Source organism: Meles meles, chromosome 2, assembly GCF_922984935.1.
Source record: "Meles meles chromosome 2, mMelMel3.1 paternal haplotype, whole genome shotgun sequence".
Taxonomy (NCBI): Eukaryota; Metazoa; Chordata; class Mammalia; order Carnivora; family Mustelidae; genus Meles; species Meles meles.
In genome coordinates this window covers 136,657,772-136,675,968 of record NC_060067.1, presented here as the reverse complement: position 1 = coordinate 136,675,968, position 18,197 = coordinate 136,657,772, and the positions used below count along the sequence as shown (strand labels likewise).

The window sequence follows — 18,197 nt, the reverse complement described above, 5'->3', positions numbered from 1 at the left end:
AGCAAACTGAGGCACACAGCAGTTAGTGAACCCATGCTGCCAAGCGTACAGCCAATAGCTGGTAGAGACAGGATTCGAACCCAGAGTCTTGGCCCAGAGTCCATTCTTACGATGGCCCTACTCTGTGGTCCTCTGAGCAAAGGGCAAAGGAGGTTTTGTAGGGTAGAGAGGTTTGGCCGTACCAAAGCTTGGTGAGGCCCTACCCTGTGACATGTCAGTGGTCATGCCGCTGGCTGGAGAGTGACCAGGAATGGGAACTCAGTTTTGTCTTCCTAATGCACTGAAGCCAGTCCTTTTCACCATGATTTCCAGTTGCTGATGCAACAGGGGGCATTATTACCATCACCAAAATCTTGAGGTAAATACAGATTTCCTGGCATACCCATGGAGACAAAATAGCATCTTAAAAAAAAAAAAAAACTTCGATTAATGTAGACACACAGACATAAAAACACAAACAGACATCATTTTGCCTGTCTTGAGTGATTACAAAGAGAACAAAGCCTGGTCACCACCACCCAGGTCCGAAAATAGAAACATTATCCGCCTCCCTTTTGCCCCCTCCTGGCCATTCTCCATCATTACTGCCACTCTCCAAATATAGCCGGTACCCCCCACTAAAACCATAGACTGGTTTTTCATGTTTTATCTTCATACAAGGGAATCTTACATTGTCTTTTATTTCTAGGTTTTTTAGCTCAAGATTGCGTATGTGGAATGAATCCATTTTTTTCCTATTTTTCAAAACCTTTTTTTTTCTTTTTAAAGATTTTATTTATTTATTTGAGAGAGAGAGAGAGAGTGAAAGAGCACAAGCAGGAGAGCAGTTGAGGGAGAGGGAGAAGCAAGCTTCCCACTGAGCAGGGAGCCCCATGCGGGACTCAATCCAAGGACCCTGGGATCATGACCTGAGCTGAAAGCAGAAGCTTAACCATCTGAGCCACCCAGGTGGCCCAAAACCTATTTCCTGGTGGTTTGTATTTCTTTTTAGGAACATAGTACAATTTTATTAATCTGTTCTGTTGTTGTAAAACACTGGGTCGGGGGGCGCCTGGAAGGCTCAGTGGGTTAAGCCTCTGCCTTCGGCTCAGGTCATGATCTCAGGGTCCTGGAATCGAGCCCCGCATCAGGCTCTCTGCTTAGCTGGGAGCCTGCTCCCCCCCACCCCCCGTGCCTGCCTCTGACTAATTGTGATATCTCTCTCTGTCAAATAAATAAATAAAATCTTAAGAAAAAAAAAGGAAAAACACTGGGTCGTTTCCACATTTTCTCTGTTAGGAATAGTGCTGCTATGAGCATTCTTGTACATGTGTACACAGTTCTGCAAAGTCAGTTAGCAGGAGTGGAATTACTGAGCCATAGGGAACGTGTGTACTCAGCTCATGCAGAAAGAGTCACAAAGGTTTTGAAGGCTGTTGTACCAGTTTCCATTCTTATTTTTCTCTGTCAGGTGCATTATCTGATACTTGATGTTTGCAGTGTATCAGATGTTAGAAACCATTTTTTTTTAAAGATTTTATTTATTTACTTGGCTGAGAGACAGAGAGAGAGCACAAGTAGGCAGAGCAGCAGGAAGAGGAAGAGGGAGAAGCAGGCTCTTCACTGAGTAGGGAGCCCAATGGAGGACTTGATCCCAGGATTCTGCGATCATGACCTGAGCCAAAGGCAGACGCTCAACCGACTGCGCCAGCCAGGCACGCCAAGAAACCATGTTAAAATGTTTTGTTAAAAGACCTCTAGGGACACCTGGGTGGGGAAGTTGGGTAAACTTGAGACTCTTGGTTTTGGCTCAGGTTATGATCTCTCGGTCCTGAGAGAGAGCTGTACATTGGGCTTCATGCTCAGCGGGAGTCGTCTTGAGATTTTTCCTCTCCCTCTGGCCCTCCCCCCACTCTCTCTTTCTACAATAAACAAATAAATCTTTAAGAAAATAGAATAAAATACCTATAGGCAGGAGTGTTATGTGTTTGTTTTCTGTCTGCCTCTCCAGGGGAGTAGGGACATCTACTATCCCTGTCCTTTCTCAAACACCAGAACTAGTGCCTGACAGTTGCCAATCAATTCTCATATGACTTACATGTACACACACTAACAGTTATGTTGTGAGTACATAGTACACATAGTACAAAAAGGTTTAAATTAAAACCCTAGGAGGGGTGCCTGGTTGGCTCAGTGAGTTAAGGCCTCTGCCTTTGGCTGGGGTTGTGATCCCAGGGTCTTAGGATGGAGCTCCACGTCGGGCTCTCTGCTCAGCAGGGAGCCTGCTTCCCTTCCTTTCTCTCTGACTACTTGTGGTCTCTGTCAAACAAATAAATAAAATCTTAAAAAAAAATTAAAAGCCTAGTAAAACAACTGGATCAGAAATTATACTCAGTAAGTATTTGTCACTTAAATTCAGTGTTCTTTAGGTTCTGGGGATGCCTGGGTGGCTCAGTCAATCAAGCGTCTGCCTTTGGCTCAGGTCATGATCCCAGGGTGCTGGGATTGAGTCCCATGGAAGCTCCCTGCTCAGCAGGAACTTGCTTCTCTCTTTCCTTCTACCCCTCTCCCTGCTCGTGCTCTCTCTCTCTCTCTCTGGAAATAAATAAATAAAATCTTTAAAAAAATGGTTCTGGATGTCATTTGCAAATTATTCTCTAGTATTGTTAAATATCTTCAGTATAATTACGAAAAACACCAGTTTTGAGAATTAAATAACTTTACTGACATTGCCATTAGGGTGCCTGTGATAGCTATTTTTCAAAATTTTATTTATTTATTTGACGGAGAGAGAGAGTGAGCACAAGCAGGCAGAGTAGCAGGCAGAGGGAGAGGGAGAAGCAGGTTCCTTGTTGAGCAAGGAGCCTGACGGGGCTTGATCCCTGGACCCTGGGATCATGACCTGAGCCAAAGGCAGTTGCTTAACCAACTGAGCCGCCCAGGTGCCACTTACAATAGCTATTTTTATCCTTCTACTTGCCTGCCACCCATATGCCAGCTGCAAATAACCATCTATCCTGAGACACACAGCCAGGGAACCCCACACCTGTCTTCAGATTTGAACGTACTAGGAAATTTTGTCAAGAGCAGCTTCACTGTACACTGCCCGGACTCTATATCTTTGCAGCAACCCATTAGCAGGGGCAGCTGTACCCAAGGGAGTTCTAACTGTGCACACGGTGGCTTCCAACACTCAGGGCTGCTGGGAGAATGAGTGAACAGCATCCACTATAACTGGCCAACAGAAAATATAGAAGGTGGAAGAAAAAACAAAAACCAGTCTGAGGGCAAATCATGCAGGAAGACCAAAATAAAAATAAAACAGGAGCCTCAGGTAAATGGCTTAACTAAGTCCACCTACTTCCAGGCACCTGTTGAAACCATGCCCGATAGGTTTAATGAGGTTAAAACTAGCAGGAAATGTAAAACTTGTTTTTCAGAGAAGTGCTTCTCCCTAATTATCTATTGCTTCTTTTCAGGCCCCACTAACAAATATACTAGTTGTTTCTGCAGAAGCCTGGACTCAAGGTCAACAGACATGATTACAGCTATGAACAAGCAAGGCCCCAAATTCCTTAACCCAAATGGTCTTAACACAGAAAGTCCCAGACTAACTGCTGGTTTAGACCAAGAACTAGCCAGCCTAGGCCAGCCTAAACCAACCAGGGCTCAACTACCAAGTCAGTGGCCTGCACAGATGAGCCCAGAAGTGTCCAACAGTTACCTCTGACTTCACTGTAACATTAAACCCTCCATCCTGTGAAGAACTCAAGCTTCGTCAACACAGCATATCAGGCACAAATAGACATATTTTCTAAGTACACCTGTGCAACCTTATGTCCGCCCTTCCCAAACTTCCCTTTCTAAATAATCATCCTAAACCCTAAATAAAAAGAACCTGCTCGCCCCTGTTTGAGTAGTCAGGCTTTGGAAATTATTCCTCGTGATCTCTTTATTTGCTGCAAATAAAGATTCATTTGTGCGACAACTCTAAGAGTGTAGTCTCTATTGGTAACTCACTAAGGAGTAGACTCCCATTAGTCCAGTTACACTAGCAACTTCCTCTCTTAACCCAGTAGGTTAAGGGTAGAAATAAATTCGGAGGTCAGAGATCTACCTTCAAAAGCCCGTGTGTGTGCTTTGGTAAACTGAGAAGTTATCAGTGACATTTCTTCCTGGAATGGTGGCACAGAGAATTAATTACCTTCCAGGAAGCAAGTGAGGGAATCAGGGGATAGTTAGCATAAAGCCATGTTAAGAATTTGGGGTTTTGGGGTGCCTGCCTGACATGGCCGGTTAAGCATCCAACTCTTGGTTTTAGCTCTGGTCGTGAGCTCAGGATTCTAAGATTGAGTCCTGGGTCAGGCTCCACATTCCACATGGAGTCTGCTTGAGAGTCTCTCTCTCCCTCTGCCCCTGCCCCCCCATGTGTACACTCTCTCTAAGAAATAAATAAATCTTAAAAAAAAAATTTGGGGCGCCTGGGTGGCTCAGTGGGTTAAAGCCTCTGCCTTCGGCTCAGGTCATGATCTCAGAGTCCTGGGATCAAGCCCCGCATCGGGCTCTCCACTCAGCGGGGAGCCTGCTTCCCTTCCCCTCTCTCTCTGCCTGCCTCTCTGCCTACTTGTGATCTCTGTCAAATAAATAAAGTCTTAAAAAAAAAAAAGAATTTGGGGTTTGGATCTGAGAGCAATGGGAACTGGCAGATTATAAGCCTAGGGACACATGATTTTGAAAAGGTGTCTCTGCATTTTAGAGATCAGATTATGGAGTTGGGTGGATGAAGTGGGGTAAAACGCAGCTGTCAGACTGGATGGTTAGGAGGCTCTTGCTAGAAATCGTGGTTATCCTGAAGCAGGGTGGTGGGATGAGATTAGACGCGGTGGGACAGAGATGGGGAAATCATGGGACCATGGGCGCTATGGGGCTTAATGGGGAGGGGGTTTCACAGTGCCTTATCCCACAATCTTGAGGGACTTTGTTTCTCTTTTAGCACAGGATTCTCCTCCCTCTTTTGTGATGTAATCATTTCCTCTATCATTGTGTGGGGCTTCATTTAGATGGAATCATTCAATAGGGTGGGAAAGAATTGTTTACTTTGAATGTATAGCGGGAGGCAAAACTTACCCTGGACCCAACACGGTTTTCCTCTGGGAGTTATTTATTTTTATTTTTATTTTTTATTGTGTTATGTTAGTCACCATAAAATACCTCATTAGTTTTTGATGCAGTGTTCCAAGATTCATTTTTTATATATGACACTCAGCTGGGATTTTTAAACAAAAAGAGAGGGGGGCCATGGTGGCTCCGTGGGTTAAGCATCTGACTTCGGCTCAGGTCCTGGTCTCCAGGTCCTGGGATTGGGCCCAGAGTCAGGCTCCCTGTTCAGTCAGCAGGGAATCTGCCTGCTGGTCCCTCTGTCTCCTCCCACCCCTCCCCTGCTCATGCTCCCTCTCAAATACATAAATAAAATCTTTAAAATATCTCTCATTTGAGAGAGAGCGAGAGCACGAACTGGGCTGCAGTGGGGGGAGACAGAGGGACAAGCAGACTCCCCACTGAGCAGGGAGCCCGATAACCTGGGGCGGAAGATCCCAGGACCTGGAGGTCAGAACCCAAGCTAAAGGCAGATGCTTAACTACCTGAGCCATCCAGGTGCCTCAATAAATAAAATGTTTAAAAAAATAACAAAAAGATTAGTAAGAGAAAAAACAGTTTATTAAGGCATCCTACATCCTACTAGCTGGAGAAACCTAAAAGAAAAATAAACGTGGTTTATATTCCAGCTGATGGAGTATCTTCAACAAAGAACAATATATTTGTAGAGAAATGGGAGGACAAAAGAGTAGTTTGAGGTTTCCTAGGGTTGCAAAATGTGGGAAGTTAAATATATGGCCCGGAATTAATGGACTAGAGTTTGTTTGCGGATTCCTGTAGTGTCCTCTTTGAGCTGATTAGCAACTGTCTGCAGTACAAGCATTTATACGCCATCTTTAGGCAGAAGAGAAGGAGCCTATCTGGGTTTGTAGCTGCTTAATTGCCTTCAGCTCAAAATCACTTTAATGTCAAAGAGGCATATTTTGGGATGACACATTCTAGCTTCCTTCAGATGAATTTCCAGATGAAAGGTTCTCAAACTTTAGGATACACCAGAATCACTCCATAGGCTTTTAATAACATGGACTGACTTCTGCAGAGGCCGCTTTTAGGCAAACAGGCTTGGGCGATGGAATGCAGAAAGGGTCCACAACGAGCCCAGGGCTGAATACAGACAGGTCCACCACGCAACCCACCTCAAAATCGCCACGGGCTCTTACTGACCCATGGGCTACTTACAACTAGGCCGTAACCAAAACCATTGTCCCCCTACCTCTGCACCTCCCCCCTTTAAAAACAGCCTCTCTGCTGTCCTGCCCACAGCTCCCTTAGGGTGTATTCAATGCATTTCTTTGTTCCGCCTCAGGTGAATTCTTCACCTCCTGCCACCTGCTTCCACCCAATCATCTCCTGACATCTGGGGGCCCCCATCTGACTGGGAGAGACATCTCATTTAGACATCACAATTCCTCTGCTCCACCACCCATAACCCCTGATTTTCTGATTCATTCTGTTTGAGGTGGGGCTCAAGAATTTGTATTTGTATTTGTGTTTTTTTAATATTAACTTTATTTTTTATTTTTTAAAATTTATTTGACAGAGAAAGATCAAAAGTAGGCAGAGAGGCAGGAAGAGAGAAAGGGGGAAGCAGGCTCGATCCCAGGACCCTGAGACCATGACCTGAGCTAAAGGCAGAGACTTAACTCACTGAGCCACCCAGGTGCCCAAGAATTTGTATTTTTAATAAATTCCTTTATGGTCCTGATGCTGTTTTTCCAGAGAGCACACTTTGTGAATCATGGCCACAGACCACTGCTTAAAGATCCACAGTGTGTCTTCTTCACAATTTCACCCCCCGCTCCACTAGGAACTTTTTTTAGAGGAGGAAGGACAGGGGGAGAGGGAGAAAGGGAATCCCAAGCAGACTCCCTGCTGAGTGCGGGGGCCCACAGTGCCTTATCCCACAATCCCGAGATCACTACCTGATCCAAAATCGAGGGTTGGACACTCAACCAACCGAGCAACCCAGGTGCCCTTATGGAGAGAGAGAATCTTAAGCAGATGCCACATCCAGTGTGAGCCCTACTCCAGGCTCCATCTCATGACTCTGAGATCATGACCTGAGCCAAAATCAAGAGTTAGATGGTTAACTGATGGAGCCACCTCTCTCTCTCTCTAACAAAAACAAACAAACAAACAAATAAATAAAGAACATCTTTAAAAAATGCTTTAGCAAAACAAATTAACAGATAAAAATGGCTATATGGAGAGAAATAAAGCCATATGGCAAACGTGTTCATTGGACCATCTAAGGGATTGGTGTATTGGTGTTAATTGTACTATTCTTTTAATTTTTCTATAGGTTTGAAATTTTAAAAAAACGAAAAATAGGAGTGTCTCTACCTAGAGAGATGGATTGGTGGAATTAAGTGAATAGTGAGTTGGAAGAAGCTTAGAGACAGCCACTTAAAAACAAGTATACCCTCTTGTATTGTATATAAATTATCTTCTATAAGAAACTAATTAAGAAATATTTTAAAATTATACAGAATAATCTCCTTCCTATCCTTGCTTGCACTCTCCTTAAAATCAAATATTGGAAAAGTGTTTACACCATGTCATATCTGTGGATTGAGTAAAAATATGTCTAAGTTCTAGGCACTTCCATCAGTCTATAAAGCGTAACATACTTAAAAAAAAAGGAAGTATGATTTTGGGGTCAATAATTGATCTTTCTCCTTATACTCTTGAGTTTGTTTATAATCTACTACTGTCCTTACCTATTTGCTTCTTGCGGGACGCATTTCTAATGCTAATATCATATATAAAGTAACTATATTGTACCTATTACCAGAGTATTATACACACTCTTTTGTTGTGAACATCACTGCGACTTTTGTCTTAAATTTATTTGGCAAAAGAGGAAATAGTTTCAGAGGAATTAAGCAACTTTTCCTGAGACACCTAGTCAGTAACTAACAGAGCCAAGATCACACTGCTGCGGGCTGGCTGGGTCCGAGGGCCTGGAGGGTTGTCTTGTAGGACCAGCCAAGAGGGTCCTAGCTTCACGCAGGATAGAAATCAAGGGCAAGCAGAGACGAAGTGAGAGCAGAGTTTATTAAAGACATAGAGGGTGGCTCAGTCGGTTAAGCATCTGCCTTCGGCTCAGGTCATGATCCCGGGGTCCTGGGATGGAGTCCCACATGGGGTTCTTTGTTCAGCAGGGAGCTTGCTTCCCCCACTGCCACACACACACTCTCTCTCTCAAATAGAGAAATACAATCTTAAAAAAAAAAAAAGATTCTGTTTGTCTCTCTCTCTCCCTCTGCCCCCCTGCCCGTCTCTCCCTTTCTAAATAAATAAATAAACAAAATCTTTAAAGAAAAAAAAAAGAAAAAGACAGAGTATAGATGCCGACAGAGTGTTAAAGAAAGAGTCTCATTTTTTCTGCTTGGGGCCTGGGGGTTTTTATTGAGGGTGGTGGTCTGGTGCACCTGTCTTCTCAGTAATCCAGGAACAAAAACGAGTGTTTTGGTGCCCTCCATAAATCACTTATGCCCTGGAGCCTGGGGTCCTGATGAGTCAGTGGTCTGGGAAAACATTCCTGATGATCCTGCCCCAGCATCCCTTAGATGTTATCTAGTGTGCTAGAAGACGCAGAAGAAATCGTGAACTCCTTCACCTTTACAAAAAGAACATACATGATCGGTTCTCTAAGACGTGTGTAAGGCCTGGGGCATGGGTCCTAGCAAAAAATAGAATCCAGAAAAGGAGCAAAAAAACCCACAATTTTTCATGGGGTCCCTGTACTTTCCCTGTCTCAACACCAAGGCTCAAGCTCATTCTGTTTCTCCTGTATGTGGCATGTTTCTAATTTTTCCATTTGATAAATACTGCTTGCACGGAAATCTTATACATGATTTTCCTCTTCTTTGACTTTCCTTAGGGAGAGTATTCTCAAATCAGGAATTGCCAGGTCAAGGGGTTAAGAAAAAGTTACAGACCTACAAGTATTTTTGAAAGAGACAGACTGTGGTGGCAACGCAGAGAAGTGAGTTGCATCCCTGTGGCCCCAAGTTGGCGTCCTGAGTCTCCCTTTCCCCTTTTGTTTATGGGAGACAGTTCTTTCTACAATACAGAATTCTTGTGAAGCTTCCATGGTATGTCTGAGTAAAGCATAGAGCACAGGGTCCCTAACCTAGTAATGTACCCAGTACATGGTGGTTTTTACTGAAAATGAAAAGGTAGAAAGATACTGGAGGAAACACTGATCTAACAGGAAGGATATCCTTTCTCTAGAAACTCTTTTCTACCATGAATACATTTTCCATTTAGACTTTTGCTCAAAGTTGACTCCAAAGAGTGAAATATCAGTGCTGATATGGGGACAAAAAAATTTTTTTTTCAGATTTATCCATTTACTTGAGAGAGAGTGAGCGAGCTAGAGAGTGCAAGCGCGTATGTGGAGAAGCGGGAGAACCGCAGAGGGAGGGGAAACTAGCAGACCCCCTGCTAGAACCAGACTTGGGGCTCCATCCCAGGACCCTGGCATCATGATCTGTGGTGAAATCAAGGTTCTTGGAGGCTTAACCAAGTAAGCCACCCAGGTGGCCCAATATGGGAAAATTATATATATATTTCTCTATCTATCTGACAGAATACAGGGAGAGAGGGAACACAAGCAGGGGGAGTGGGAGGAGAAGCAGGCTTCCTGCTGAGCAGGGAGCCCGATGCTGGGCTCCATCCCAGGACTCTGGGATCACAACCTGAGCTACCTAGGCGTCTGGGGAGGAGCATTTCTTTCTTTCTTTTATTCACAGACAGAGATTATAAGTAGGCAGATAAGTAGGCAGAGAGGCAGGCAGAGAGAGGGGGAAGCGGGCTCCCCGCTGGGCAGACAGCCTGAGGCGGGCTCGATCCCAGGACCCCGAGATCATGGCCTGAGCCAAATGCAGAGGCTTAACCCACTGAGCCACCCAGGCGCCCCAGGGGGAGCATTTCTAAGACCATATGTGAAGTGAACAAAAGAGGCAACGGAGAAGTTACAGAACACTTTTGTTCTCAGTAGTTAAAAGAAGGAATGCACATACACCTAAATGTGCACAGACCACTTCAAGAAGGACCAAGGGCTGGAAACTTTACAGCTTTAGATCTTGGGCACCTGCTGCGCTGTCCACTAGAGGACTGGATATCCCCACATTATTATTTTTTTTTTTAAGATTTTTTTTAAATTTTTATTTATTTATTTGACAGCGAGAGACAGGAGATCACAAGTAGGCAGAGAGGCAGGCAGAGAGAGAGAGAGGGAAGCAGGCTCCCCGCGGAGCAGAGAGCCCGATGTGGGACTCGATCCCAGGACCCTGAGATCATGACCTGAGCCCAAGGCAGCGGCTTAACCCACTGAGCCACCCAGGCGCCCCCCCACATTATTTTTGAGATAATGTGAAGTTTTAGAACCATATGCCAGTGTGGCTGTTCAAGATTTCCAGCAGGTGGCGCTAGGCTCCAATCAGTGCTCAGTTCTGGAGGACGAGATTTGGGTTCCGGGAGAGCAAAGCCTTACCCTGTCTCCCGAGTGGAGGGTCATCCGCACAGAAACGGGGCAGAAAATCTGCGTTGCCTTTCTTCTCCCGGAATGGTCGGATGTCTCGTTTCCACGCTGGCTGTTGTCGCTGTGTTCTAGGATTCTAAGGATCAAGCAAAGCGAGCATTTACAGTCTGCTGAGTGTAGGGACAACCGGGCGGGCTGATGAAGAGATGACTGGGTCTACGAAGAAGATGCAGGCAAAGCGCAGGGCTGAAGGTCAACTACTCAGCTGTTACCAGTCGGGTGTCAACTAAAAAGAGCAGTTTTGCTTGAGATTACCCCATCTCAGCATATCCGAATGTTTTTAAAAACCACACACCCTGGGGGGCGCCTGGGTGGCTCAGTGGTTTAAGCTGCTGCCTTCAGCTCAGATCATGATCTCAGGGTCCTGGGATCGAGCCCCACATCGGGCTCTCTGCTCGGCGGGAAGCCTGCTTCCTCCTCTCTCTCTGCCTGCCTCTCTGCCTACTTGTGATCTCTCTCTCTGTCAAATAAATAAATAAAATCTTTAAAAAAAAAAAAAAAAACCACACACCCTGTTTCTGCTAGTACAAAACTGCTATACGTCGACCAAACAAATCGGATTCTACCCCTCCCTTTTCAGTACCTGCCAGAGAGCGTCTCCCCTCCCCCTGACCCTCTACCAGGACCCCAGGAAAGGACACTCCCTGTGGGGTTTTGAAGGGAAATTGGACTACTCCAACCTTTACAGTGATGGGGAAGTTGGTTCTTCCCAGGAGGAAGAGAAAACACGTCTGCGCTGCAGGGAAGGGTGGGGTTCCTCAATCCCGGATGGGTCACAAACACGTGAGAGACGCTCTTCAAGAGCAGAGCTGGAAACCGGAGCAGAACCGAACAGGTGAGCGTGGCCGCTGCAGGTAAGTGGGGTTTCCGGGACTGCACGGATGCCAGCGGGGACAACTGCGCCAGCCGAGAGCCAGGGCTGGGAATGGGGTGTCCTGGCAAGGGCACTTGGCCACAGTCTCAGGGTTCACGGAAGGGTTCCTCAGCCATCTGAGTAACAGGGAGGGTAGGTCCTGGGGACTCCCAGCCTCTGCGGGTTCTGGAATTCCTCCTCCATGGGCCAGAAACGCTGTGCTGGGATCCCGTAGGCCAGACCGGACTCGGACTCACCCTGGGTGAGAGTTGGGGTCATGGGCAGGGATCCAGACTTTATTGGAAGACTCAGAAGCACCTCATTCCCCTGCATTCCTTCTAGGAAGGAAGGAACTCTGGGCTCTGACAGGTTCTGATGATTGAACCGACCTAATCAGGGGGACCTGGGAGACTTTATGTGCACATTGAAGGTTTGGGGAGAGAAAGATGAGACTGACCTTTAAAAGACCTTTAAAAAACTTGGCTTGCAGGGTGGATACTCGGTCTGATCCAGAGGGGATGCAATTCTGGAACAGCTGGGAGGGTTGTTCCATCTGTGGCTGTGGCCAGGACCCCACATCTCTGTGTCCCCTGCTAGACTGGACAAGGAGTAAGGAGGGGGTGGGAGGAAGGTGGGGTAGTGTGAGCTGCTCCTGAGTGGTGACTCCCCCACTCTGGGCTCTTGTTGCTGAACATTGTATCTGGAGATGGCTGTAGGTACAAATATATTATTATGGAAACATCCTTTTTATTATTTTACAGGACTTCAATCCTGTTGTGAGACACTGGACAGATTATAACCTCCTAGAATCTTTTCTCTTCGATACAACAGAGGCAATAATAGTACTACTTCCTGAGTCATTTTATTTCCTAAGTAGCCAGCATGTAGTAGTGAATTAATCAAATACTTAATCAGTGAATTAAGTATCCAGTGAATTAAATAAGTATTTGAGAAGAATCCATGGAAAGTGTTCAGGGAATGGCAAGGAGGCCAGAATGCTGGAGCAGAGAGGACCAGTGATAGAGAATTTGGAGGTGAAGACAAAAAATGGGGAGGGAAGAATACATGTTGGGTCCCATAGGTCAACTTTCCTGAGTCAAGTGGAAAACCACTTGAGGGTTTGGAGTGGTTTGGAGTACAGGGATGACATGATCCATTCATAGTTTACCAGGAATATCAGCTACTTTGTTGAAAATAGATGGAAAATAGAAAAATAGAAGGGATGCCTGGGTGGCTCAGTCAGTTAAGTGTTTGCTTTCAGCTCAGGTCATGATCCCAGGGTCCTGGGACCAAACCCGGGGTCAGGCTCCTGCTCAGTGCTGAGTCTGCTTCTCCCTCTCGCACTGTCCCTGCCTGTGCTCTTTCTCTCTCTCTCAAGTAAATAAATTAAAAAATCAAAAAAAGAAAGAAAGGAAGAAGCAGAGGAACCATTAGAAGTTCCTTCAGTAATCTGGGCAAGAAATGATGAAGATGGCTCAGAGCACATGGGTGGTTGTGGGGGTGATGAGAAGTGATTAATTTCTGGGTCCATTTTGGCAAGAACGTCTACAGGACTTAGTGATCCTGGGACATAAAAGAAGGATCACGAATGGCACAGATGTGTTTAGCCTGAGTAAATGCTGAAATGGAGGAAGCATTAACAGAAAGGAAGGCTGCAGCGGGAGGTGGGTTACATAGGAATTGCAGGAGTTCTGTTGAACAGATTCGAGGGGGTGATGCCTGTTCGAGGCGTGAGTGGAGATGTCAAGGAATGGTTGGATACATGGATCTGAAGTTAGGGAAGAGATCCAAGCTAGAGGCGAAATAACAAATGACTTTTTAGGATATGTATATCCCATGCGATATTTTAATTATAACAGTTTATCCTGCATTTTTCTTTGCTAAATCCGGCGACTCTAGCTGTGGTGTACTTGGGAGGTAGTGATTAGGTGTGTCAAGCAAAAGACCCTGGAAGAAATGGCCAAAAAGGAAAAACAGCTGGTGGTCTGAAAACCAGGACAAGAAGGAGTTTCAGGAAGAGAGTCACCAGCTATGTTGAATGCTGCTGATCAAGCGTGTTCAGGTCAGGAAATGACTATTGATTGGAGCCAAGTAGATGTCATTGATTAATTTTTGGAAAAGGGTATTCATGGAATTGGGACAAGGTAAACTTGCTTTCTAGTGGATTAAAGAGAGAAATGGAAACATAGAGAAAATTTTCACAAGGTTTTTTTGTTTTGTTTTGTTTTTGTTTCTGTTTGTGTTTTTTTAAGGCTCATTTCATGACTATGAGATGAAGACCTGAGCGGAGGTCAAGAGTTGGACACTTACCTGACTGGGGCACCCATGCACTCCACGCAAGGAGTTTTCAGTAAAAAGACCAGAAGAATGAGATGGGACTAGGAGGAGTGAAATCTGGAGAGGATTTCCTTTGGGGATGGGAGCAATGACCCCTCATCTGTAGGCTGATAGGATGATGTAACATAAGTTATACAAGAGGAGAGGAAATAACTGAAGGTAGTGAGTGAATAGGTAGTGAGTGAAGGTACACATACTGTGTACACACATTATATATAAAAACAGAAACCTACTCCCCATGCAGACAACGTCCTCATTCCTTGAGAGATTAAAAAAAGAGGCCAGTATGGGCTACCTTTGCTGTAGGATTTTGGCCTCTCAGGTCCTGATAGACTTGTTTGCTCTCCAGTGCCTTCTGGCAGTAGTTTTGTGTATTCTATCCACATTCTCAATGGAAGAATTAGAACCAAAGTTTCAAACATATTCAGAAATACATGGATTAATAAATGAACCCCCAGGAACCCATCATTTAGCTGCAATAATTGCCAACACTTTGGTATCTTCTGTCATCTGTACCCACCCTCTTTCCTCCTTTTCCTCTTAATTATATTGAAGCAAATTCTAGACAATATTCCCCATATGTTACTTCGCATGTATATATTTGAGCTTTATCTTTAAAGGATAGGGACTGTCTTTTTAAAAAAGTTGCCTTATTATCACACATATAGAAAATTAATCAATTCTTTATTTTAATGACATATTTAGTCAGCGTTCATATTTGCATGGTTTTCTTGTTGTACCGGATCATTAAAAAAATTTTTTTTAAAGATTTTGTATTTATTTATTTGAGACAGAGCAAGAGAGAGCATGAGCAGGGTGGGAAGGGGGCAGGAGACAAAGGGAGGGGGAGAAGCAGACTCCCTGCTAAGCAGGGAGCCCAATGCGGGGGTTGATCCCTGGACCCTGGGATCATGACCTGAGCCAAAGGCAGAAGCTTAACCGACTGAGCCACGCAAAAGTGCCCCACATCAAGCAATTTTGAGTAATAAAGTATTCTCATTCACAAGACTGTTGTAGGTCGTATTTATTAACAGAGCAGAAGTATATGGTAATGAACCAAAGCTGGCCAGCAAGTCAGTGTTAAATACCTTTATTCAGTGGGAGTCCTCATCCCTCCCGCCCACAGCCAGGTGACAAATCAGGATTAGCAGGACCAGATCCACAACTGGGGAAGTGGGAGAATCACTCAGATTGGTATAGTTTCCTATATGTATAGTTTCCGTGGTCCCTCAAAGGATATTCCTAATTACAGGGTCACCATACTCAACAAAGGCCAGAGCTATAGTATTCCCTTCCAGTATTTATAGTATATTTTTAGTTCCTCCCAGTCCAGATGCAATTTACCAACTAGAGGTCATTTTTGTCATAAGCAGTGTTGCCTGGCAACATAGATGACAGGCCACCTTATGAGTTTGCTAAAGGAACAGCTAGGAAGTTACTTAACTTACGGTTTAACTGAAGATCAAATATGTGTGCATAATAGGAAAGAGTTTTATCTTTCAACAAAAACAGCCATTTGAGGGATAGTTGATATAAAAGAAACTATAGAATTTTGTAGTGTACAATTTGGTAAATTTTGACAGGTACATATCCATGAATCCATTACCACATTCAAGTGTCAAGTCAAGGTAGTGACTACTTATACACATATCAACCTCAGACATTTTCTTAATCCTCTTTTATAATCTTTCTCTACATTATACAACCACCCCACCCCATCCCCAATGACAATAGTTCATTCCTTTTTATTGCTGAATACTATTCCATTTTGAGGATATACCACAATTTTTTGATCCAGTCACCCATTTGTTGGCCATTTGAGTTGTTTTTAGTTGCAGCTATTAGTTTTATTGTTGTACTGTCAACAACAAGCAAAATGTATACTTCTATATTTCCTATTGCCTTTTTTTAATTAAAAAATTGTATTTACTTAAAAGCAGTCAGAGTTTGTCACCCCTGCACTGCCCCAGGCAAGGTTAGTGGTTATTGAAAGTACCACCAGGACAGGGCTGTCTGAAGACACATTCGGTAGTGTGTTAACTATGCCAAAAGACACTATAGGGCAAACAAATCTTACACAGCCTTCACGTTTCAATTTTTTTCTTTGAGGACTGAGTTGTATACAGGAGTTAAATGCTTGATAGACAAGGAAAAAAACTGCTCACAAACCAACTTATCATCATCGTCATCTTCCTCATCTTCTTGATCTTCCTCATCTCCCTGGTCTTCCTTCTATGTCTTGTAATTTTTCAGCTTGTATGACTCCCTTTTTTTCCCTCTCAGGTTTCCCTTGCGTGTTGTGTGCAGCAATATTCTTTTCATTTCTTCCCTCAGCTGAGTGGCCTTTTTGTGAAGCTGCTTGTCATCTGTAGCAGTGTTGCTCCTCATTCTTCCCTGTCTTCTCTGCAACGTCGCCAATGGATAGGGCAGGATGTTCTTTGATTTTTAGCTGATACTCAGAACAGAACAAAGAAAAGGCGGAAGGAGGCCAGTTGGGTGCATTGCGATCCTTGAGCTTCTTTTTGGTTTCCCTGGTAGGGGGCATAGAAGTTTTACTTTCTCAGGTTGCACCCAGGCAACTTCAACTAATTTCAATAGTGAAGCATCTGCCTTTGGCTCAGGTCATGATTCTGGGGTCCTGGAATTGAGCCCCTCATTGGGCTCCCTGCTCAGCGGGGAGCCTGCTTCTCCCTCTCTCCCTGCTTGTGTTCCCTCTCTCACTTTCTCTCTGTCAAATAAATAAATAAGATCTTTAAACAAAAAGTTTTCATTTCTCTTTCATAACGGGCCTTGTCCGCCTTTGCCATGTCTTCAAATTTTCCTTTCTCTTTGGCAGACATGGTCTTCCACCTCTCCAAGCACTTCTTAGAAAACTCTTGAGAGGTTGACAGAAGCATCCAGGTGCCTGTTCTTGTGCTCCTCTCCACAAGTTTGCACAGATGAATGCATATGATGACATGTTGTTTCTCAGCTTCTTAGGACCTGCTCTGCTTGTGATTAAGTATTTTCCTCAGCGAGGCACAGAATGACCAATACCCGGCTGGCTCTCACTTACCCCGGGGTCATCTTTGTGGAGTACTGCAATGGCCATCCTACTGCATTTCTTTCTTTCTTTCTTTCTTCTTTCTTTCTTTCAAAAAGATATTTATTTATTTATTTGACAGAGATCACAAGTAGGCAGAAAGGCAGGCAGAGAGAGAGAGAGGAGGAAGCAGGCTCCCTGCTGAGCAGAGAGTCCAATGCGGGGCTCGATCCCAAGATCCTGGGATCATGACCTGAGCCGAAGGCAGAGGCTTAACCCACTGAGCCACCCAGGTACCCCACTACTGCATTCTTAACTAGAATGTATCTATGGGGAAAATTCCACCTCATCAACTTTTTGATTTCAGCTAAGGAGGGACTGTACTGGAAGGATGGCATTAATGCTCAGTGACCTTCAGTTTCAGATGAGTGTCTTCTTGCCCATAGGAATGAATTGGTGACATGAATTATGGTTCTTTCCTGGCCAGCAGAATTCCATTGCTCTGCTTCAGCTGGGCTGGGCACCAGAGGCAAGAGGAGGAAGTGCCAGGGTCATCACTACTTGGTATGTACTGTGACTTCTTATCGAAGCTCCCCCTGGGACTTAAGGGGATGAAGTAGTAGTTAAACGCGGGGCTGTGGCTCCCTAGATGCTACCTGCCAGGAAGGAGGGTGAAGGCTGAGGAGCCCTCTCAGCCTCTCACTCTTCCTACTTCCAGGACAACCAAACATTTCTAAGGGAGTTTCCTCACACAGAAACCCTGACTATACAATGCCCTTTGGAGCCTCCCTGGCTGAGCTCCAAGCCGAGGCCAGCTGCCCCATCTGCCTGGATTACCTGAGAGACCCAGTGACCACTGACTGTGGGCACAACTTCTGTAGCTCCTGCATCCACCAGCGCTGGGAAGACCTACAGGACATCCTCCCCTGTCCCGTTGCTTCCATCACTGTCCTGACAGGAACTTCAAGAGGAACGTGCAGTTAGGTCATGTGACCGATTTGGTCCAGCAGCTTCCCTCCAGGAGGAGCAAGAGGAGACCGCAGGAAGGGAAAGCCCTGTGTGAGCAGCACGGTCAGCCTCTGACCCTGTTCTGTGAGAAGGACCTGGAGCTGCTGTGTCCCCGGTGCAAGGTCTCCTCCGGCCACCGGGGCCACACGCTGACACCCATTGAGCGAGCTGTGGCTGGCCACAGGAAGAAGCTCAAAAGCTCCATCCAGCCCTTGTAGAAGCAGGTTGAAGATGATGAGAGGGGGTTAGAATGCAAGTCTCAGAATCATTTGAATTTTGAATGAAGATAA

At 45.0% G+C, this 18,197-nt stretch overlaps 1 pseudogene; it reads right to left on the bottom strand.

Moving 5' to 3' along the window:
- Window positions 1–8,704: 8,704 nt before the first annotated feature.
- Window positions 8,705–17,819, bottom strand: LOC123936903 (annotated as a pseudogene).
- Window positions 17,820–18,197: the final 378 nt, after the last annotated feature.